The sequence below is a fragment of the Myxocyprinus asiaticus genome, chromosome 17, assembly GCF_019703515.2.
Source record: "Myxocyprinus asiaticus isolate MX2 ecotype Aquarium Trade chromosome 17, UBuf_Myxa_2, whole genome shotgun sequence".
NCBI lineage: Eukaryota > Metazoa > Chordata > Actinopteri > Cypriniformes > Catostomidae > Myxocyprinus > Myxocyprinus asiaticus.
In genome coordinates, this window is record NC_059360.1 from 15,538,854 (window position 1) to 15,564,629 (window position 25,776).

The 25,776-nt window shown below is 38.1% G+C and overlaps 1 protein-coding gene across 3 annotated transcripts in view; it reads right to left on the reverse strand.

Moving 5' to 3' along the window:
• Positions 1-25,776, reverse strand: part of itpk1b (inositol-tetrakisphosphate 1-kinase b) — a 97,292-nt gene that overhangs the window by 67,522 nt on the left and 3,994 nt on the right. The window lies entirely within an intron of this gene.

Here is a 25,776-nt window from a genome sequence, read left to right on the forward strand (position 1 = left end):
ACTGTGTTAAATTAAGTATTAAAGTTTGTCTCTTTGGATTTACCACGAAAACTTGCCATGCACAGTGTGATTCGCGGGTGCACACCCAAGTTCGGAAAACAGCGTTCACATTATCCAAACCGAACTTTGATGTCATTCGACCCTGGGTGCACACCAAAAGTGCTAGTGTGAAAGCACCCTAAGAGCATACCCACTGCAGGTTAAACACATGACAAGCCTCGCACACAATCTACACAGAAAAACAATCCAACAGAAAACAAATCTGTATTTTGTTATTTCCACCAAATCTCAATTCCCTTTAACTCAAAGTTCTACATAATCCTCATCCCATTAATGTTTTTTTTTCCTTTTCTTTTTTCCAACATTTTGGCTAATTTAATTATGTTTTCAACTGCCAATAAGAGTATAGTACTCTCAGCTTTGTGTAACACATTTTACCACATTTAAATCCATTGTGTAGAAACAGCCATGTGTATTTGTGTCTGTTGTAACATCATAAAATTAGATCCTGGAAGAGGATACCATTTAAAGTTTTGTAGTGGTGGAGAATCCTTTTGGGTGTAGTAATAAAAATTACACACATTTTCAAAACATTTCTTATTCTGCCAAGAAACATCAAATGTGGGGGTGATTTTAAGCTGAAGCTGAACTTTATTTCTGTGTAGGGACACATTGGTTAATTCATTATTGGGGGGGGGGGTGTCCTTCTGAATAAACATGCCTGAACTCCTCCTGAATGTGCAGTATGCCATCACATTTACATTAATCAAAACCAGTGCCAGAGGGCATGAGAGAATGACATTTGTTGTGGAAAAAAGTAATAAAGATGGAAAGAAAAGGCAAGTGCAAGAACAGGGTTGATTTTCAAAATAGTCAAATGCTGGCTTTTCACTGCTTAAGACAAACGACAGACATTTCATTTTCCAACGGAGAGTCACACAGGGGCTGCATGGAAATTTAACAAAATGTCGAACCTTGAAGTGGATGGGCTACAGCAGCAGAAGACCACGCCGAGTTCCACTTCTGTCAGCCAAGAACAGAAACTGAGGCTGCAGTGGGCCTACTATCTGTGTACCTCAGCAGAAAAAGAGATTCCAGGACCTGAAATTCGCCATGGGATTGGGGAAAATTTTTAACATTCCCGCAAGCTCCACATTCATAGCACGGGAAATTCACGCACACTTTTATTAACTTTACAGTGCAGCTGCAAATTATTAAACCAATAGATACAGTTGAACAAATAAAATCAATAAACTTATTTTTGTATCAAATTGTAATTCCAGAAGACGTGCGGGTAAATCTGCTCAATCTCTACCTCTCTCCCACATGCAGCTTTCAGCAGCACGTTGAGCGCTTGAGTTTAGTGTAAGCACGCGCAGTGAGGGAGCGCTTCGTCCCATCGTTAGTGAACTTCAGATGCTACAGAAGTATAAACCTTTCTAAACCTATTAATTCACTCAAATGACGTTATCCTGCGTCTCCGTTAGCAAGCGAGGCGATAAAACTAACGCTCCTGTTGATAATCAACAAAGCTGTTAACATTAAAAGTGCGTGACGCTGGGGCATTCTATAGTTTTTACGCCTTTCATATCTTGGCGCTCCAACATTTGTCATAATGCAGCACATTTGACAAGAAAGGCAGAAATATCAAAAATGATTTGTGTACCCAGCAGCATGGTGAAGAGAGACACTTAAACACCTGTTACATCTCTCATCTCCATCTCTCCATCCAGGGTCAGAAATTAACTCTGGACTCTGGGCAAAAAAAATCCCACGAAATTCAAAATATGGGGGCAAAAATGTCCCCGCAAAGATTTCCTGCAGTTTTATTAATAACATCCGATATAGTTCCAAATACATACAATCGCGATCTTCATTGGAATTTTCGCTGAACTTTTTTTGTTTCGAGCCGTCCGTTGTGCAGATGTTGCAGAGTCAGTGGCAGATGCTCGCGCCATAAACTCACACAGATGGGCACTCCACTTCTCACGCTCCACATCAGTTCGGTGTCGTGCGCACGGGCTAAATTAATCGATCGTTCGGACCATTTATTCAAAATATACTGTTCTAGTGACACTGTCGCTTCCTGTGCCACTTCCCTGCCCATCGGCTCATCTCACGTATCTGTCTGTTTGAAAAGCTTCCTCACCAGCTAGAAGCCAAAAGTGCGGGACGGATGGATGTTATATACAGTTGAAGTCAGAAGTTTTCATACACCTTAGCCAAATACATTTAAACTCAGTTTTTCACAATTCCTGACATTTAATCGTAGAAAACATTCCCTGTCTTAGGTCAGTTAGGATCACTACTTTATTTTAAGAATGTGAAATGTCAGAATAATAGTAGAGAGAATTATTTATTTCAGCTTTTATTTCTTTCATCACATTCCCAGTGAGTCAGAGGTTTACATACACTTTGTTAGTATTTGGTAGCATTGCCTTTAAATTTTTTAACTTGGGTCAAACGTTTTGGGTAGCCTTCCACAAGCTTCTCACAATACAACTTATTGTGTATTGACCTGATTAACTTAATACATACTGTAGATTTAACAACTGGTGCCATATGGATTACTTTTATGTTTCCTTTATTTGATTTTTGGAGCTACAAAGGCCTGATCAATACAGAGCTGAGATATTCTTCTAAAAATCATAATTTGTGTTCTGCAGAATAAAGAAAGTCATATACATCTGGGATGGCAGAATTTTCATTTTTGGGTGAAACATCCCTTTAAGCTCCTCATTCCAAATCTGGAGAAATGCTGTTATCTCCTCCTCTATGTTGGTGCATTAGTTTTGTAGGCTATGTTCATTTTTGAATATGTGAACGAGAATTATTTATTTATTTATTTTCAGTAACAATGTACAGATCATGCAATTTTGTAATTATTGAAACATGCCATTTTTCAAATTGAATTAATTGCTTAAATTATAAAATTAAAGTTTGACACATCATTTTATAAGGATAGAATAGGGGGAAAAAAATGCCCCTATAAAAGGTAAAAAATGCCCCATGAAATCAAATATTTTAAATAAGTTGATTTCTGGCCCAGGTTCCATCTGACCTATACAGGAATTGAGAAAAGTAGCCCCCCGTGAGATTTGGGTTAGTTTGTTGTAAAAAAAAAATGTTTTACCGGTCAAAAGTTTTGAAACACTTACTCATTCTTTATTATAATTTTTTTTTTTTTTCACATTTTAGAATAATAGTAAAGTCATTAAAACTATGGAATAACATAAATGGAACTATGGGAATTATGTTGTGACTAAACAAAATCAAAAAATAAATCAAAACTGTGTTATATTTTAGCATCTTCAAAGTAGTCACCCTTTGCATATAATTTGCAGAAATGTACTCTTGACATTTTCTCAACCAACTTCTTGAGGTATCACCCTGGGATGCTTTTTAAACAGTATTGAAGGAGTTCCCATCTATGTTGGGCACTTATTGGCTGCTTTTCTTTATTATTTGGTCCAAGACATCAATTTCACCAAAAAATTTAATTTTAGTTTTATAATGAAATAAATTAATATGTTGGCACAATTATATTTTTGTCTACAAAACTAATTTCAAACATTTAAGCATACGCCTTCAGATCAAAAGATTAAGATCATGAGAAACATTTCAGTCAAGTGTTTCGAAACTTTTGAACGGTAGTGTAGGTCACAGCGACAGAGCAAGGCTGTTGGATTTAGAGATATGGACAGACGTAGGCGAGGCTCAGATTTCGTTGCCATGTTTAATTCTATTATCTAACTGAAGCATAATATTGGAAAGAGAAAGCAAAACATAGTAAGCACGATAATTTTTTATTTTGACTATGACAGAAAACGATAAAAGCAACATTCCACAAGAACAATGCACTCCATTTCATGCATAAAACAGACAAGATTTTTCTTCATAAAACACCCCGATAAGAGCAGTAATGTTGTGTATGCCAGTACACTGAATAAATTCAACAGAGGCTTTATGCTTAAAATACTTTAAACTTAAAAAAAAAAATTGCCCCAAGCAACAGTAATGTAAAAGACAGAATACCCCTACTGCAAATGTGTAGTTGACAAATAACATAGACACTACCTTTTTAATTCAAAAAGATATTAGGTTAAATTTTATATGAATGTATAGAAGAAATTACACTCTTAGGAAAAAAAGGTTATTTGGGGTTCTATATAGAACCCTAGGGTTCTTTACTCAGCACCAAATAACCCTTTATGCCAAAAAGGTTCTATTTACAGAAAAAAGAACCTTCTTGACAAAAGGGTTCTTTGGGTTGACAATTGCTTAATGTGAGTATGTATGCATGTATGTTTGTGTATGCACAAATTACATTATTCAAAGACGCATTTAAGCCACACGCTCGAGTGATCAAAACGCATGAGCATCCTGTTTATAATGTTTTTCAAATTTCCTGGTCATTTATGACTTCCACGTTTATTTCAGCAAGCACAAAAAATATATGTCGACAAAACTGTTTCGTCCAGGCCTACGATATTCTCCACCAGGAGGCAAGTAATTTCACACTTGAATCACTAAAAGCTCTGTTGTGGATTGACTAGTAATCCTGATACTAGGTTATAATTTAATTATCTTTGCATCTACAAAACATGGGAAAAACGAAACAAGTCTACAGGAGCACATCACAGCATTGAATTAAGCCAACTGCTCTGATATAAAGCGATTAATCAAGCTCTATTCAAAAGTGTGAATATGTCCAAAGTCAAAGAGAGGAAGTGATGGAAATGTTTCAATTTCTCAACTTCTGAGTATTTGTTGTTTGTAGTTTTATTGTCATGTAAAAAAATATATGATAATTATGTATTTTTTTTATTTTTATTATTGAAGATGCCATAATAATTTAACATGGGTTTTAGCAAAGACCTCCACCTAACTCAGAGCACTTCTGAAGTTCTGGATATCAACATCATCAGAGCCATGAGAAGTGAAAGTCAAAGAGGACATTTGACTTCAAAACAATGACATAATGTCTTAAAAGGTACATATTTTTCTATTATTTCTCTTTTTTTCCATTGCATTAAGGTTTTTCTGATACTAAATAATGGTTAATTTCTGTTTGCAGTGGCTCTGCAGTGCACAATTACTTATTTCTTCATACAGATAATACACAACACTCATTCAAGTTTTAAGATGCAATTTAGAGAGATACAAATGTCTTTGTTTTTAATGACTCTGCATACTGACCGCAGGTCTATTAAATGTTTTACATACTTACAGGGATCAGCACATCCATCCTCAACCTGATCTTTCATATGGTGTCCAGACCCCTCAGAGAGTGCAGAGAGTCAGCATCAAACTGATGACATGGAGATGGCTGAAGTGAAGTTTTGTTTAATTTGTTGAATTCAAAAGACCTCACTCAGTGAGTCAGACCAGTGGCAACAAAATGATTCTGTATCTGCCCAAGTGCTTTTCATAGGTCATTTGATTTTATTTATTTTTTTACTTGTTTATTAATCTAAATAATGGTTATAATGTTGACTTATAGTCAATGTTAAATGATTAAATGTTTATGATTTTTATATAAATAATATAACTACTAATTAACTTTTTGCTTATTATTACAAACCTGTGGATTTATTAAGTAACTTGCATTATGAATCGTGTTAATTACTGCTTGTTTTTGTTAATACAAACTATTAAAAATGCTCTACTTGGGGGCCTGGGTAGCTCAGTGGTAAAATATGCTGGCTACCACCCCTGGAGTTCACTAGTTCGCTAGTTTGAATCCCAGGGTGTGCTGCGTGACTCCAGCCAGGCTTCCTAAGCAACCAAATTGGCCTGGTTGCTAGGGAGGGTAGAGTCATATGGGGTAACCTCCTCGTGGTCTCTATAATGTGGTTCGTTCTCAGTGGGGCGCGTGGTGAGTTGAGTGTGGATGCCGCGGTGGACGGCGTGAAGCCTCCACACACGCTATGTCTCTGTGGCAACACGCTCAACAAGCCATGTGATAAGATGCGCGGGTTGGCAGTCTCAGACGCGGAGGCAACTGGGATTCGTCCTCCGCCACCCGGATTTAGGCGAATCACTACGCGACCATGAGGACTTAAAAGCACATTGGGAATTGGGCATTCCAAATGAAGGAGAAAAGGAAAAAAAAATGCTCTACTTAATAGTACTTAAAAGTATTTGATATGGTTATTTCACTTTCTTAGTGATACAGTATATGAACTATTCCATTAAAAGTTCTCCTGGTAATAAAACAAAAAATACATTAAAAAACTAAATATAAACCAAATGTTATAGTTGCATGTTGGGAACCCCTAAAAGGTTCTATATAGAACCATTCCAGCTAATTCAAAGAACCCTATAGGGTTAAGGTTAGTACACCTAACCTTTTAGGGGTTCCAAATATTGAAGCGAGCGATAGACCCTTTAGGGTTCTATATGAAACCTTTTCTTCTAAGAGTGTAGGCTACATATACTATAGGGATATACAGTATATTAGTAGAGATGCACCAAAATTTCCTCCGCCACAAATTTTCGGTTGAAAATGGCAAAAAAAAAAAAAAAAAAAAAAAAAAAAAGGACGAAAAAAATAAATCTCACTACTTGGTTCGGTTCACAATACTGACTCACGGTTCGGTTTACAATTATTTAAACTAAGCCTGAATCAAGAAAAATTGAAAGTTTCATTTTATTATTACCTTAAAGACATGCAAAACAGTTCCTTTCCTTTTACCTCCTGAAAGGGAGCGTGACTGCTGTGTGCTTTTTCCATTCTCCTTTTTGATTTGTAACTAGTAGCCCCTAAGTAAAATTTATGTCCACATATGTGGACAGTGGGACTAAGTTGTGAAATGTTACATTTATACCAAGCTATAAAAAAAATCCGATTTTTTAAATCAAATCTTTTATTATATTTGCAGGAGTGTTGGTTATTTATGTTTTTGAGACGTTACAGACATTACATCAGAAATAGGCATAAATAATTCAGATTTAAAATATTGATCAGCATCATCAAATCACTGCCAACCAGGGCTGGGCGATTAATCGAATTTTTATTTTCAATTATGATTTTGGCTTCCAACGATTATGAAAACAAGATAATCAAGATAAAACGATTATTGTGCCGCATTCCGTTTCGCAATGATGCTCTCGTTTTGTCTTGTGTTATAAATCCAGTGCTTTCGCCCCTCCCTAAAAGCTTAAACTCACTTTCCGCCAGCCTGTGGCTTGTTTAGTTAAGCTCAAGCCAAGATGATGGAAAGAGAGCCTTTGGTCAACAAGAAAGGTAAAACCAAATTAGCTGTTTGGAAACACTTCAGTTTCAAGGAGTCCAACGAAGAACAACAACAAATACTGTGCAAGATTTGTTACACAGTGGTGTCTGCACCACAAGGCAATATGACCAATTTGTTTAATCATAAGTGGTCTATGACCAAACAATAAAGAAACAAAAAAACAGAGATAAGTTAAGCCCCCTCGACTTCTTCCACCGCAACACAGTCATTAATTAAGGACACGCTTTATAATGCGACCGCCTACCCATCCATCTCTCAAAGACATAAAGAAATAACAGATGCCATCACATTAGCAAAAGATATGTGCCCAGTTAGCACTGTTAGCAACCAGGGATTCAAGAAACTGGTAAACACTTTGGACAAGTATTCTGCGATGCCATTGCGACAACATTTCACCAGAGTTACACTGCCTGCCCTGTATAATAAATGCCATGAGGACGTTGCAAATTATGTGTCTACAGCCAAATACTTTGCCATCAAAACGGACATATGGTCAAGCCGCACCATGGAGCCTTACATCAGTCTTTTAATTCATTACATCAACGCCGATTTCAAATTGAAGACCACATGGGGCAAAACATCGCCCATGGACTGAGGGAAGCGTTGGCTGCATGGGGCTTAAAAGAGGACAAGCTCGTCTGTATCATTACGGACAATGCCTCAAACATAAAGCTGGCGGCTGACGTCAATGGATGGATGAGGCTCCAGTGCTTCGGGCATAGACTCCACTTGGCCATAGGTGAGTAGAATTCCTTCCTCCTGATTGTGTGCAATATGTGATGATTTAATTGTGTAATGTGTAATTTTAACAACAACAGCAACAACATTAAAGACAGAATGTCCAACCAGGTAGGGATCTAGGCAGGCCATTATCGACAGGGTCCTCGAGCCGCAGAAGGCCATTGCCCAGGTCCTTTCAAATGACCAAAAGGTCAGAGATCTCACCCCCTCATGGCAGGACATTGATGTACTGGAGGTTATCAATAAGTCACTCAGCCCTCTGGTTGAATTCACAGACGTACTTTCTGGGGAGAAATATGTAAGTGTGTCTTTTTTTTTAAACCAACCCTCCACCTCTTCAACTACTCAATATTGGCAGTACAGGAGGATGACACAGACCTCACCAAAAGCATCAAAAAGAAGATAGTGGACTATCTCAATGACAAATACAATGACACAGCAACAAAAGAGCTGCTCGACATGGCCTCTGCCCTAGACCCGAGATTCAAACTAAAATATGTCAGTGAAGAAAATCGAGGATCATTCGAAGCCAGACTGACAACTGAGATGAAGAGGGTGATGGCTGTCATGGTAATAATAATAATAATAAAAAATAAAAAAGACTGTTGAATGTTAATACCCATAAACATTTAGTCAGATTAAACATGTCATTCCTATATTCTTTATAATATATGTCCCCTCCTAAGAGAAGGCCACTCTTGAGACAGCAGCGATGCCTACTGATGACATGGAGGATGTTGCTGCACCAAAGGCGGCGGCCCTGGGCAGCTTCTTCAAGGTCACTGTAGGCAAAGCTGCAGGACCCGCTCTGCAACAGGAACAGTTCAGCTCTTGAGCTACAGTCCTACCTCCAGGCAGGTTCTCAATATTGAACAAAATATTTGTGATTTTTGCCATAATCGAGCAGCCCTACTGCCAACCATGTTCAAATACAATTATACATTATAAATTCTGAATCGATGTACTGATTACCATTGTCCATTGTCTTCCAAACATGTTGATTGGTTCAAACATCTTCTGCAGGCTGACACCAAACTTTAAATAGCAAGTTTGGATTGAATGCACTTAGCTCCATAGAGAGCTATAGGATGCTCCCTTGCTCCCTATTTAGTGTCTGTCTGCACTTGTCTCAGAGCAGTTCGAAATGCACCTTATTTTCATCCTAACTCCATATACATTGCATCTGGAAAGTATTCACAGCGCTTCACTTTTTCCACATTTTGTTATGTTACAGCCTTTTTCCAAAATGGATTAAATTCATTATTTTCCTCAAAATTCTACAAACAATACCACATAATGACAACGTGAAAGAAGTTTGTTTGAAATCTTTGCAAATTTATTTTTAAAAAAAAGAAAAAAGACAAGAAAAAAGAAAAAAGACAAGAAAAAAAAAATCACATGTACATAAGTATTCACAGCCTTTGCCATGACCCTCAAAATTGAGTCCAGGTGCATCCTGTTTCCACTGATCATCCTTGAGATGTTTCTACAACTTGATTGGAGTCCACCTGTGGTAAATTCAGTTGATTGGACATGATTTGGAAAGGCACACACCTGTCTATATAAGGTCCCACAATTAACAGTGCACGTCAGAGCACAAACCAAGATATGAAGTCCAAGGAATTGTCTGTAGACCTCCGAGACAGGATTGTATCGAGGCACAGATCTGGGGAAGGGTACAGAAAAATTTCTGCAGCATTGAAAGTCCCAATGAGCACAGTGGCCTCCATCATCTGTCAATGGAAGAAGTCTGGAACCACCAGGACTCTTCCTAAAGCTGGCCGCCCAGTCAAACTGAAAAGGGCCTTAGTCAGGGAGGTGACCAAGAGTGACCCGATGGTCACTCTGACAGAGCTCCAGCATTTCTCTGTGGAGAGAGGAGAACCTTCCAGAAGAACAGCCATCTCTGCAGCACTCCACCAATCAGGCCTGTATGTTAGAGTGGCCAGACGGAAGCCACTCCTCAGTAAAAGGCATATGACAGCCCGCCAGACCATGAGAAACAAAGATTGAACTCTTTGGCCTGAATGGCAAGCATCATGTCTGGAGGAAACCAGGCACCGCTCATCACCTGGCCAATACCATCCCTACAGTGAAGCATGGTGGTGGCAGCATCATGCTGTGGGGATGTTTTTCAGCGGCAGGAACTGGGAGACTAGTCAGAATCGAGGGAAAGATGAATGCAGCAATGTACAGAGACATCCTTGATGAAAACCTGCTCCAGAGCGCTCTGGACCTCAGACTGGGGCGAAGGTTCATCTTCCAACAGGACAATGACCCTAAGCACACAGCCAAGATAACAAAAGGAGTGGCTACGTGACAACTCTGTGAATGTCCTTGAGTGGCCCAGCCAGAGCCCAGACTTGAACCCGATTGAACATCTCTGGAGAGATCTGAAAATGGCTGTGCACCGACGCTCCCCATCCAACCTGATGGAGCTTGAGAGGTCCTGCAAAGAAGAATGGGAGAAACTGCCCAAAAATAGGTGTGCCAAGCTTGTAGCATCATACTCAAAAAGACTTGAGGCTGTAATTGGTGCCAAAGGTGGTTCAACAAAGTATTGAGCAAAGGCTGTGAATAATTATGTACATGATTTTTTTCGTTTTTTATTTTTAATAAATTTGCAAAGATTTCAAACACACTTCTTTCACGTTGTCATTATGGGGTATTGTTTGTAGAATTTTGAGGAAAATAATGAATTTAATCCATTTTGGAATACGGCTGTAACATAACAATATGTGGAAAAAAGTGAAGCGCTGTGAATACTTTCCGGATGCACTGTAAAGCCTCTGAAAGCAAAATTTTCCAGTTTTTGGATGCATCCATTGATTCTCAGTGTGATAATGCACAGTGAATATAGGATATTTAAAATGAAACTGAGCATACAGTCCACAAAGTGTTTTTAACTGCGTACCGTTTCACGATAAATCGCTCAAATTAAAAAAATGAAACTAGAGACTCAAATTATTTGACTCAAACAGGTTTCAATGTAAAAACTTAATGAGGGTTTCTTACCAGATGTAGTTTTGTTTGGTGTTTTTCCCAACACAAAATCCTCTGTGATCGACGCCATATTGTTTGATCACATGACTCTGTGCGTCAAAAGTTTAACCATTTACTGACAGCACAGAATCTCCTGAACTTAGATCAGTTGGTTTAAATTAAATTAAATTATGCGTTGCATGTAACGAAGCCAAAACGTAATGTCCACGCAGGTGGACGCAAGGTATCAGGAGGTTAAAATTTAGCTAAAAGTTCTGTTCTTAAAACAGCTAAATGATTCAGAGATGTATTTGTACCAAAAGTCTAATTGTGACACCAACTGGATCTATTAGCTAATTATTCTGCTTCTGAAAATACAGAATTATGTTAGATACATATGCTGCTAACACACGGTCACTGATTAAATACATTTAAAATATTTTCAATTAAAATTGTATTTTTCTAAAATAACATTTTGTCTGATTCCATCTGAATCTTCTTTTCAAAAATACATTTTTAATGGAAGTGCATGCGTATCCAGTTAAATAATAATAATTTACTGATTAAATCAAATCAGACATTGCATTTGACATTAGGATTATATTTCCCCATAGCATTATTATACATTATACTGTATATAGTATATTAATATGGCACGATCATTAAAGGTGCACTTTAATGATCGTTTTTTCCTCATTAAAAATGTTTAGCTCCTAAAGACATGAATTGTAATTTTGCAATATACAGTACTGTGCAAACGTTTTAGGCACTTAGTCCAGTAAACATAAAAAAAAAAGCTAAATCAATATTCAGTGTGACCACCTTTGCCTTTAAAACAGCACCAATTCTCCTAGGTACACCTGGACACAGTTTTTCTTGGTTGTTGGCAGATAGGATGTTCCAAGCTTCTTGGAGAATTCGCAACAGTTCTTCTATCTATTTCGGCTGTCTCAGTTGCTTCTGTCTCTTTATGTAATCTCAGACTGACACGATGTTCAGTGGGGGGCTTTGTGGGGGCCATGACATCTGTTGCAGGGCTCCCTGTTCTTCTATTCTAATCTTTTCCATTTGCAAAAGTAATGTTTGGGAGTCTAACATTTATATTTCCTATTGACACACTAAAGCTGAAGATATAAATAACCATCTTTTGCACAGTACTGTATGTAGGAAATCATGACCACTCACATTAAAATGAAGACTCCAGTCATATCAGTAACCTTAGAAAAGCTGTTTTATTCTACATGGGGAGGGTCCGCACAAGCGGACATTCAATCCCTCACAGGAGATCGAAAAGTAGGAGATCATCAAAAGGCGCTTCTCTCTCCTGCTCTTGGTTTCAGTTTCTGCGATTCCAGCCAAACTCATCATACAAGACCTGTGGCTGCTAGTGTGCAATGGTATTTTAGAGCTCCTTGTGTGCAATGGAGCGATTTCTATTTGTATGACCGCGTTATGTAGGCGTAGGACGTTGCACGTATTGGATAGAACAGATGCTAAAATTGTGTTGTTTTCTTAAACATCCCATATCCACAATGTGTGGTCACATTTTTTGAATTGCGATGTATCGTGCCACGATACACGTTACACCCCTATTATCCAGTTCTCCGGTATTGTGTTATTGTGTGTCATAGCCGTTACTGTCAAGCTCCAAAATTACATTAAAGAAGCATAAATGCACCATTAAAGTAGTGCAGATGACTAGTGCATTACATTCAAAGTCACTTGAAGCCATTCAATAGTTTCATGAATCGCAAAGGATACATTTAATAAGTAAATAGTGTGCATGCACAGCACGCTTCAGTGAATAAGCGTTGCTCTGTTGATAACACACTGAATTTCTGGGCTGATACTGATAACCGATATTTATAAAAAATAATTAAATAAAAAATATATAAATATATTTTCGAATCCTTTAACCTGGAACTGCTAGTGAATTAATTAAAAGCTTCTCAATTGAAAAATTTGTCATTTGGACCTGCTGCTATTAAAGTTTGCCGGTTGCTTGAACCAGAAATGCTCCTATATTACAAATGAAAGCTGATTTGAATGAGAAATAAACAACAATACACTTGCATTAATTGTATGGTGCCCATTTATATGAGTGTTTACGGTAATCCTGATGACTCGCTAACAGAGAGGAGATAATGAACTTCAAACAGCATGAGGCTATAAACTGCATGTAACAAACATTAAACAACAATATATTATAATCTAACATGTATGCGCTTTTGAAAGTGGAGCTGGGATCGCTGCAAGTGCTCTGGTTTCATTGAAAATCATCAATCTGCATCCGGGATGCGAATAAGGGCTTTGGGCCACTCTGTATTAGAGTCTTTCTTGTTTAAACTTCGTTTTATGCTATAAGAGGTGAAAGTTATTTAGCCTATTTATTGTTTAAATATCCGTTAGTTACCCTGTCGAAGTGCTGAGTTTATAATGCACAATACACAATGCAATTTAAGAATCGTTGTGCTAGATGAGAACAAATGCAATTTTACCAAAACATAAAAAAAATCTGAAATCTGAAAAAATACATCAGTGAACAGAAAATATGAACGCTTTAAAGATAACGTCTAGACTTTACTGAGCACCTGCATATCACTCGCCTGGAAATACAGATATGAGCACATGCGTGTTGATATCACACACACACGACCATAACAACTTCCCTAAAAATATGATTCATTAATATCACACCTGACCTGCCTGTCACAGTTAGACACACAGAAGTTCAGTGGTTTCTAGCTAATCACTGAGATAACTGAATTAAATATCAACACTACTGTATATACAGTATAACATATCTGTCTGCCAAAAGACAAGATTAATGAACAAGACAGCAAAATCTAGAGCAGGACAGGAAGGGGGTTGGAGACTGTGACCTCACTTCTTTGAGAGCACAATGATGACATCTCAAGACCTCTGTTTACCCCCATGGCTGTGAGGGAACACTGCTCATGAGCTCTATCAAAACCATCAGCCCACAGATCACCATCAACGCACACACACACACACACACACACACACACAAAATTGGGCAGAACATTCATGGTTACCAAAAACATCAACTGTTTCTGTATTACTTAGTTCTTGCTATGCTTCCCTTGCTGCCCTGATTCCAAAGGAACTTAAACAACAGTTCTTGGGTAAGTGTGAAGCCTACAATTAATTGTGAAATGAGGAAGAGAGAGAGAGAGAGAGAGAAAGTAAGAAAACAGCACACATGGTATGTTAACATGTTCCTTATAGATCCAAATATATGGTGGACTTTCAATACAATTCAGGAAATGGAGGAAAATTTCCAGCTTTGAAATTTTAAAAGAAAATGTTGTTATTAGTTCCTGTACTTTACACAATATAAAGTCCAGGTCACATTTAGTCGAACCGTAACATGTCCAAGAACGTAACCATGAAAGCAACCGGGTACAACCAGAGGTTGCACTAGAGAAAATCTTTATACGTCACTCTGACGAACTGAGTTGTAAAATTTCCGTTATAGTCTGTTTTTATCCGTCATACTAGTTTTCATTTAATAAGTACTAGTATTCAAGGGCGTAGCATCCACTATAATGGTATTAGGGTTGCCATAGTGTACGGTGTTACCTTTGCTCGGTACAAGGGACAACACCGGTGTGAAACTTTATACCAGGTAAAAGGCGGAAACTTCCAATATCAATACAATAGCCTAACGAATAGAATAGCCTTAAATAAAGAATAGTTGCCTAATGAAGAGTAGGGCTGAAACGATTAGTCGACGTTATTGACAATAAAAAAAATTGTCGACAAAAATTTGTTCTCGAATAGTCGTTTGATCTCATTTAACGTAACATGAGATCAGATATGAAACTAATGATGGCGCACGAGAGCAGCACTGCAGCTCGCGCCTGATTGAGGAGAGAAAGCACAGCTCACAGTCCAGACGAACTCCAAACTTTCCAACCAGATTCAGGTGACGTAGATTGCAAAATATGACAAAATTATACAAAAATACTTGTCACACTCTTGTTGTGACATATAGCGTAGCCGGAGCTGCTGTTCCACTGAAGCAAAACTTGCATGTCAGAGTGTCTTTAAAGGAAACACCTCACTGTTATATCTTTAATGCATCCTTTATTTAAGTTCAAATAATAAGGAAGCAGATCATGTAAATAAGTATAAACTCCAAAACTGTAATTTCTCTGTGCGGTCAACACCGCTTCTATGAGTCACGTGATGTGGCCCGAACTTAGGGGGAAGAGATTGAAACTGCACCCAGGTGATGCACACTCTGGCGAGGGCATGCTCGTCCCTCACGCACACTTCCTCCAGTTAGATTATAATGTGATGGCTCACCATGAATGAATCATAATATGGTTATAATATAACTAATATAATATAAAATGGTTATATATGTTTTTGTTTTGTTTTTCGAACACTTAATCGAATTGCTTTTTTTGTTTATTTCGTTTGAAGTGCAATTTGAATTTAGTAATGTCTTTGGTTTAAGTTTTAGGGATTTTAAATAAATTAATTTAATTTTCAATGCAAAATCACTAAAGCAAGAATATTCACCGCTCCCTCAGCCAGGGGGTTGATGATGTAATTGGATATTGTGATTTTATTTTTTTATTTTTTTTTAAATATCGTGAACATATTTCTTGCATATCGCCCAGCCCTAGGAGATAACAAAACTAATTTATTCACACACATTCAAAGTCATTACTTTTCCGAAGCAACTAAACTGGGTCCTGGGATGAAAGTTAATAAAACATCAACATTAAACCCGCAACAACCCACAATAAGTGATGTATTTGGCCGGACAACGAAATACCCGACCAGTAGCCCATAATGGAGAGAAAGTAGGTTCGCTGCTAAAGAGATGTTGCCCTTCACATCTGTTGTAAAGCCATCTTTCAAAAAGTTGAACAACACACATCTTAATTGCACTTAATTTTTTTATTTGAATTTTTAGTTAAAATTAATAAAAAATAAAGTTTGAAAATCAAGCTGCCTTGCCTTATTGTATAGGCTATTGCTTAACGAAAACTACCCCATAGTATCACTTAGCGTCCAAACAGCAGTAAAACCGGTGTTAGTCGGTTTGAACGTGAACACCGCACCGGTGTGAAAATTATGATATCGTGGCAAGTCTAAATGGTATACACATGACAGTGTATTGACTGATATGATTTATTTTCTAACTCTTCATGCTTAAGCCTGGTGAAACCAAGAAGTTCTAAGGTGAGAATTCTACCTGTCAACCAAACGTTGCGCTAAAACTAGATCTTTTATTTTCCGCCGCTTACCTGCTGCTTTAAAAGGAATAACCGTCCGATCGGAAAATTTGAAAAAGCACAAACATACATGCACATGTTCACAGAACTCTTTTAGAGTGCCTGATATCAACATAAAGTGACACAGATGACAAACTAGGGCTGGGTATCGATACAGATTTACAGATATGATTAAATCCGATTCACAAGCTCTCGATTCAATTCTGATTCGATTGCGATTAGACACTATATCGATTCATATGGGTATATTTCAGTTATAATGTCCCTTTTGCTTACATATGAAAAAAATTATCTCCTAGCTAATGCGGTTAATTATACAGGGGACCTTCTAATTAGTTACATTTAGAAAATATTCATTTTAACAATTATATATTAATAGTTTCATCATTTTTTGCACATTATTATAATGCAATAACACACTGATGTAATGATTGATGTAGGCAGTCATAAAATCAGAAATCCCAACACAAGTGGTAAAGAGACGCAGATTACCAGGCAAGGCAATAGCGCCTGTATAGTTGTGATTGGGTCACCCAAAACGCATCATTGATTTCAGGCACTGATGCACTTTGATGCAAGTTAAACTGATGCAAGTTCAAATGTTTTTCTTTTATATATATATATATATTATATATTTTTATGTCAAAATGACATCCGTCAATGTTAATTTTTTTTTTTTTTTTTTTTTAAATCAGTGAATGACAGAATTTCCAGTTATCACATCCCCTGGGTTCAACATGTTATAAAGACACTTATCTGGAACACTGTATCTTGAGCTGACGTGATGTGACAAGTTTCCAGCAAGTGGACAAGTTTCTGTCCACACTGATCAGCCAATCATGAGATATCTGATGTTTAATGCACAGTTATGAAGAGATGAAATTTGGAGTTTGCACCTCACATAAAGCTATCATATGGCTTCAGAAGATGAGTGGACTACATTTATGATAATTTTATGGTTCTTTTTTAGCTATTTTGTAGCCTGACAACCCCATTCCCCCTTCACTTTCTTTGTAAGGAAAGAGCAGCCTGGACATTCAACTAAACATCTACTTTTGTGTGATTTGGAACGACATGAGGGTGAGTAGCTACATTTTTGGTAGTATTTTTGGGTGAACTATCTTTTTAAACTCTGGCAACAGAGCAAATCTATGATGAAAGCAATTCATTTTTGTCCATTAATGTCATCTGGCCACTGACAAGGACATCGACCCAAAACAGGGTCCAAAATGATCACCCGTCAAGCGCCAAATGCGGGTAAATTTTCTATTTGGCTAGTGAATTTCACGGTGTCATACGCCACTCTGGCGTGCGCTTTTTTTTTTATTGTCAGTTTGTGTCAGCTTGCAAAATAACGTAACATGTTCCAGTTTTGTCATCAAGGGGGTTCTGTAGGTCTTCACTCAGTAAGGTTGCAGGTCTTTACATGGAACGGCTCTCATTAGCAGTAGGGATACTGTGCTCATGTACTTGTACTCATGATCATAAAAATGCTCCGACACAATCTGACATACAAATGTCATTCTGTAAACATTCAGCGCACAAATTAAAATCACGTTATGTCCTAGTTTGATTATTAAACCACAAAGACTGAGATTTAATGGTATATATATATATATATATATATATATATATATATATATATATATATATATATATATATATATATATACACTCTGCATGTACTGTGTGCTCTTCAAATGTATCGCCTGTGAATGTGTGGAGCCGGTGTTGTGCTGACGCCAGCTGCTCTTATGAGCTCCATGTCTAACACTCACGCGCTTTGTTTGTAGCAGATGACCACGAGCAGAATGCAAATTTACATCATACAGACTACATATTTATTTATTTAAACAGCTACTGTTAACAGTTTAATAATCACTTTGAGTCAGGTAGCGACTGGCTTTTCCGGAGGTGAAACTTCCTTTAAAACGCACAAAAACAAAAGCTAAATTTAAATGGAAAAAGTACGACAGAAATATATCACTACTGTATAGTTAAGTAGTATTCACTGTAATACTATTACTAATAATAATAATAATAATAAATCAATAGTAATTGTATAGTATTCAAGCAATATCTCACACCTGTGATGCTCTGTTATGCGGTACGGAAGCTCTGAACCGCACAGTGGAAAAAAAGAGTAAGAAAAAGAAAAAAAAAAGAAAAAAAAAGTGTCTCAGTTCCTTCCTGAGCCTAAGTCTTAAATTATTTTCTCTCTTCCTAAAATTTTTTTTTTTCTCTCTTCCAAAAATTTTCTTCTCTCTTTTATGGGCGTGAAAAACAATTTTTTGAAGAGAGAAGAAAAAAAATGTCCGGTAAGAAATCTGACTGGCTGGTACATTTTTTCAGTACCAGCTACCTTGGCTGGTGGGCCAAAAAGTTAATTTCAGACCCTGACCCCAAATAGACCTCTGGGGAGATCTAGATTAGAGTTTACCCTGACAGATGACTCCCACAGTGAGGGCTATAATTTACAGCTGTGCCAAAACATAAAAAATAAAAAAAACACATTCGTGTAAGAGAAAGCCTGCCCTGGAAAATAATACAATACATTTGTTGTGAAATGTGACAAATGTGGCAGGTGTTCAAGCAGTTATCCCGAACACTGCATAGACGTTCGCTTAACCTCAGATTGTCTTTGGATAGTTTGAGTAATTTGATTAAAATGGTAATCCCTTCGTAATTTCTTCAATCCACAAAACATTTTTAATCTGGGCTAGTCTGATTGCCATGCTATCTATGTGCCCCAAAGGCAAAAGGTAATACAAGGCAACTTATGCAACCCTATGACTCATATTATATTATTAATACTGGCTATTATCCAAGTTAAAAGAGTGGATTATTACTGCTCTGAGCTACTCCAAACCAAAAAGATACTAACTGATCTTTCTGAGTTTATAGTAGTGTGGAAAAATTGATTAATTAATTAACCTATGTGACCTACAAAACAATACCAATAATAAGGCAGCATGTTAAAGAGACAGTATAATGATGCAATGGTGTCATATCCTCATTTTGCCATCCGTGCCCAAGACTACAGTGAATTGAAATCTATTTGAAATAACTCTCTCATAGATTATACTATACATTACCATACAGAAAGGCTACGGTAACTCAGATAACCACTCTGTACAATTGTAGTGAGCAGAATAGCATCTCAGAATGCACAACACATCGAACAGAGGCGAATGGGCTACAACAGCAGAAGACCACGTCGGGTTCCACTTCTGTCAGCCAATAACAGAAAGCTGAGGCTGCAGTGGGCACAGGCTCACTAAAACTGGACAGTTAAAGACTGGAAAAACATAGCCTGGTCTGATGAATCTCAATATATACTGATATACACAGAGAGTAGGCCCACTGCAGCCTCAGCTTTCTGTTCTTGGCTGACAGAAGTGGAACCCTACGTGGTCTTCTGCTGTTGTAGATGTGTTGTGCAGTCTGGGATGCTATTCTGCTCCCTATAATTGTACAGAGTAGTTATCTGAGTTATCGTAGCCTTTGTCAGCTCAAACCAATCTGGCCATTCTCCATTGACCTCTCTCATCAACAAGGCGTCACATCACTGGATGTTTTTTGTTTTTCGCACCATTCTGAGTAAACTCTAGAGGCTGTTGTGCGTGTAAATCCCAGGAGATCAGCAGTTACAGAAATACTCAAAACAGCCCATCCAGCACCAACAATCATGTCATGGTCTAAATCACTGAGATCAAATTTTTTCCTCATTCTGATGGTTGATGTGAACATTAACTGAAGCTCCTGACCCATATCTGCATGATTTTATGCATTGCACTGCTGCCACACGATTGGCTGATTAATCGCATGAATAAGATAACATATATATTATATGTTGCTTTTCAGGTAATTGTATCTTTAAGGAGTTTTTTATATATTTTTTTTTTTATGGAAAACCAGACATAAAGTGACATCATCGTTGCAACGGTCACCTAGCCTTCGCGAGGATCCGTTTTGCGCAGCTGTGCACTTGCCAATTTTTTCAACTCTTCGTTCAGTGCACATGCATTGCTTCAATCCTACAGGATGAATTCGAGGAAAGGGGCAAAGCAGATGTGCCTACATTTTTGAGCCAGCTTAAAAATACTGCTATTAGTACTGAAAGGACAATGTTTTCACTGTAAAATTACCACTGGTAGCTCCTCAGTTGTTCTTGAAAGACCAAATTAAATTAAATGCAACTGGAGTTCAGACAATTATTTTAAATGTACAAGTCATCATCTTGACTAGGCTCTAAATATAATACACTGGCATCTTAACTAATCAAATAAAAGCGCTTGAGTTAAGCCATAGACATAAAGAAAGACTACTGGTTCTTAAGTGTTTTTGTTATGTTCACCTCTTGTATGTGACCAGCGAACATTAACTATTATTATCATACCTGGCAAGGTAAATGGAAAGTTCAGCAAAGCGCTTCACTGTTATTTCTTGCTGGATTAGCTGATATTTTCTTTGCACTGCCATCTGTCATTTGGAGAAGAGTGCAACAGCGGTGTGTGTCAAATATAAATGCCTTGGGCGATGAGAGCTGTGCGCGCATGCGGTGCCAGGCGAAAGTATAAACAAGGCTTTACACTGATCACATTGTACTAATGCCTCTTTACTTCACGATGCACACACACTCTTCGGCCACTGTGGAAATCCGAAGCAACACTGGCTTCACACATTACACAATTGTTCATTCAAATGGAGATAGAGACTGTGGGGTATAAAAAGCAACGAGTACTCACACACATACAAACAATCTTTCACTCTTCCACACACATGTACTATGCACTCAAAGTCCTGGGAGTAACTTTAACCCATTGCCGGTCCAACAAGTCGGTTCTCTCAAACACAGCACCCAAGCCCTTCTCTCCCAGAGTGCTTTGCTATGCCAACTCTCACTCTCTCTCCCTGCTGATGAACTATCCAGGGACCCTTAATGATGAGTAAGCCAATCTCCCTGATTGTAAGGTCATAGAGAATAAAAGTGTTGGCAGTGTAAAAACACAGCAGGGCCAGGGATGCTCACTTACACACGCCATGTAAAATCATTCAAGGGTACCATAGTTTGGATAGCAAAGATGTATTAACTAATACTCATTCAGTGTGGAATAAAACACCACCTTCAAAAAAAAAAAACACAGCGAACAGTGATATTTATAAAGCTTGCCCTGTTTTAAACAGCCAAACGGCCCGTTTGATAACATACATTATGGACTCACCATCAGGGTATTGTAAGTGGTTGCCATGGCGTTGCTAAGGTGTTCTGAGTGGTTTTCAACCTGTTGCTATGTGGTTGCTAAGGTATTCTGGCTGGTTACTTACAGGGCCAGATCAAAAGAGCCCATCTCCAAGTCTCTATGATATTCTGGTCCTTAAAATGGCCTGGGACCTTTCTTCGATGTATATCCAAGGGATCGTCTGCCAGAATTAAAATTTGAAGTCTCATTGCTTAATAAAGTAAAAGCACACCTCTCTTCAACAAACCACATGATGTGCGGTATCGTTCTTGTCTGTCACAAATGTGCAGGATGAGTCAGACACCAAAGTTTAATACTTTGTTTTTTGGGTTTGTTCAATCCCTAATCCCAAGTCCTATCAACAGTAATAGTGCAAGCACCACTAATTAATAACAAAAACAACATCAACCAAAAATGAGCTTACTGACCGAAAGACATTTCTTAGGGCACTTCAACAAGGAATACTATGTTTTCGAATGTGTCTTCTCTTAGAAATAGTTCACCCAAAAATGAAAATTGTGTCATTATTTACACACCCCCATTCCAAACGTGCATGACTTTCTTCCATGGAACTCAAAAGATGAACTTTTAAAGAATATCCTTATCAGGGTTTTCCATATAAAGAAAGTGACAGAGGACTGGGGCTGTCATACGAGACCATAGCTGTGTCCCAAATGACGCACTAAACACTATGCACTTTCAGAATGCACTCAACCATAAGGTTGTATGAATTTTCAAAGCATAGTGTGGTCCCAAATGAAAGACAATGTTTTTTTTTACTACACTGAAGCATTCGCCATTTAACTGCTAACGGAAGTGACATTTCAAACGCATGCGATGTGTTGACACTAATTTTAGTGTTAGCCAACCTCAGTTTAACACTTGTATCTTAAACAATGTATAATCCTTACAAAAAATCTAGAGTTCTGGCAAACTTGCCACTCATTATTTTCACATGCAAATGAGCTTCTGATTCGCCGCAAAAGTTTGCCAGAAGTTTGCAGCTCTTCACCGGTAGTGGTGAACCTGCAGCAAACTTTGGCGACAATGGACAATTTTCTGCAAGTTTGCCACAAAGCTCATTTGCATGTGAAAATAATCAGTGCCGAATCTGCCATTAACTCTCGATTTTTGCAAGGGTATTGACACAGCATAGGGTTATGGTTAAGCGTTTAACTCAATTTGTAAGGTGTGTTTTCACTGATGTTGCGCAAGTGGCCATATTCTCCATTATTTACAATTGGTTTGTCAGACCAGCAACGCAGCCAGGTAACTCCGCCCCTTCGGCTACATACGGCAAGCTGCGTGCCCTGAGTGCATGAAGTGTCCAACATTCCACACTCTGTTTTGAGGTTTGAAGAAGTATATCATCCGGGTACTCTTAGTACACTTCTTTTTGTTGCATTTGTGTAAACATACTCCTTGCACTACTTACAGTACAAAATGCCGTAGAATAGCGCAGAAGTATGCAGTTTGGGACGCACCTCATGTGATCCGACCTGAATAGTACCGTCAGATTTTAAAACTGAACCCGACCCGAAATCGCTCACTCAATTTATAAATTCTTCTCCAAGCAAGTATTGTTGCAATAGGCTGTATTTTACATAAGCATCATAGGCAACATTCGTAACAGTAATGTGACAGTAAATTAAGCGCGGTGGCCCCTGAGCACACTAGAGCAGAAGGAAACAAACATTGGTCTATCGTTTATCAAGCACCGAAACTTTTCTTGGTGCAGAACCATCTGGAATAATGTGAAATAGTGTAACACTTGAAATGTTCTTTTTCATTTGACATGGTGTCAAAAAAATGTGCCAGTCCTGCACGAGATGCTGATGAAATAGCGAGATGCAGTGCAACAGTCAAAAACTTTCATCCAGCATATGTTTACACAGGAAAACAATGGAAAAACCGCAGACGCTTACAAAAACACGTTTGGTGTGAACAGCCCCCAACTCATCCGTTCGTGTGTGTCTGTGAGTGAGAGCCCGTGCGCAAAACAAGTTGGTTAAGCCTATTTATTTTTTCATTACTTCCAAACCTGAACCGAACTCGAAGTCATGCTTGAAAAACTGGCCCGAACTCAGTGGTTTCTTGGGTCCCACTGGGCCCGGGTCGGGTTGCAGACCTCTAGGGGGAATATAGCAGGAGTCATATCTTCACCTTTTGTGTTCCATGGTAGAAAGAAATCAAATGGTTTAGGAACTACATAATGGTGAGTAAATAATGAGATTTTTGGGGAACCATTCTTTTGACAAGGCTCTCTGCTTGCAACTCTATACAACCTCAAGCAACCCTCCTGAAACTCTCAATCACAGTTCAAAGTTCTCATATATACGAAGAAGGAAACCTCACTATATCTATGGAGGCTCTAAAAGCACACAACTCCATCTACAAAAGAGGTATTGGTTATCTTCTGTGCAATATTTTGGTGGTGGAACAAAAGCAGACCCTGCTGTTTTGGGGTAAACTGCCAACCACAACTTCATGACTGACCTACAGCAACAGGTAACCTGCTGTGCTCTTACATAGAACCACATGTATGTAGATAAAACAGTATCAAAACATCTCACAAATTCACACGACAATCCACAAATGCACACAACAGATCCACAAATGCACACAGCAATCTCAAATTATGCGACAATCCACAAATGCATGCAAAAGATCCACTCATCTGCTCAATTATCAAATGTATGCAACAGATCCACACATGCTCGCATCAGCACGCACAATTATAAGCTATACAATGATTTCTTTGCTCACATTACAGTCATGAATGCACACGTAAATGCAGAGATTTTTTCCAATGGTAAATCTTTTTATTTGTATCTCCAGTACAAAACATTTTAATTAATAGATTTCAACAGAAATATTGTCTAGAATACAATTGTCTTCAGTCCGTTAAAAAACCCATAGAATTTAATACAGCCAATGGAGGATTCCGCTTTTAAAGCCAGTAAACATCCCCTGGAACACACGTTCATTTAGCGTCAAAGGAATGTTGAAGACGATTAGGGGTGTAAATCGGACATTTCATCACGATACGATCTTTTATCGATTCTCTTGGCCTGCGATCCAATATTTGCCGATACTTCAAAGTCTGCCGCGATACGATATTATGTGCCTATTTTACACGATCAATACATTTTTTTGCCTTCGAATGCAACCAAAATATAATTTGAATATTTTATTGTGCTCTCTGAAAAGTGCACATTTACTATCCACATTGGGACATCCACAACAAAATAAAGTACTTCAGATGTTGAAATAAATTATATAGATAAAAAATATAAAAGATAACGTCACACACAAGTGATCATCAATCGTTTGATTACAGTTTATTTTTCAGTTTAATCCAAGTCAACGTGCTTACATACCCATGACTTGCCTCCAACAATCTGTGCTATCCGCGGTTTTCTTGGCTACAACTTCCACAGTTGTACTGAAAAATTCTGTTACAGTTAACTGGGATAAATGTTAGTAAGGGTGTTGATGTGTAAAGTCTTATAACTGATGCTAGTGCTGGGCAGCAGGTGATTCTCTTTCCTTCATTAGTGCTGTTCAGAATGTCGGCGTTGTCAAGACGTTTCACATGATGGTTGAACTTCACCATAGTACTTTTAAATAGCAAATTCTCATGTAAATTTCAAATGGGTCGCATGCGCAATGATATCGATGGAATCCAGAATTAATCACGAGAGCTCGCATTTTAAGAAGCGCCCAGTTGACGTGCTTGCACTGATCCGGTTACTGGTCTGGAGCTTGCGTTTCGTGGAAAACTCGGTTGACGTGCGCACACTGATAGAAGAGCGCAATTTGGCTTCACAGACCCTGTGCACATCCTTGTCCCACATGAAAATCGTATTTAGTGCTCATAAAGTTAAATGAATGTAATAAGGTTGCTTCATCGCCTGATGGAAATGCGTACGGACGTGGCTGACATGAGAGTATTCAAATAAAGGTGCATCTTAAAAAAAACATTCGATAGCGATATTTACGCATTGTATCGATAACATTGGATCATTGGTTATTGGATCGATGCATCGATCCAGATCGATGGATCGTTACACCCCTAAAGACAATCGAGATCAGCTTGCTCATATTTGTGAATCAAGGCTGTGGAACAAGAGTATCAGAACTATCCAAAAATGCAAAAGCACATTCACAGGCATCCTCGAGGCAGAATACCAATGGAAAAAGTATCAGCATTTATGTGTGCATTTGTGGACTGTACTGTGCGAAAAGAAATCCTCGTATATTAGGGCTGCAACTAAC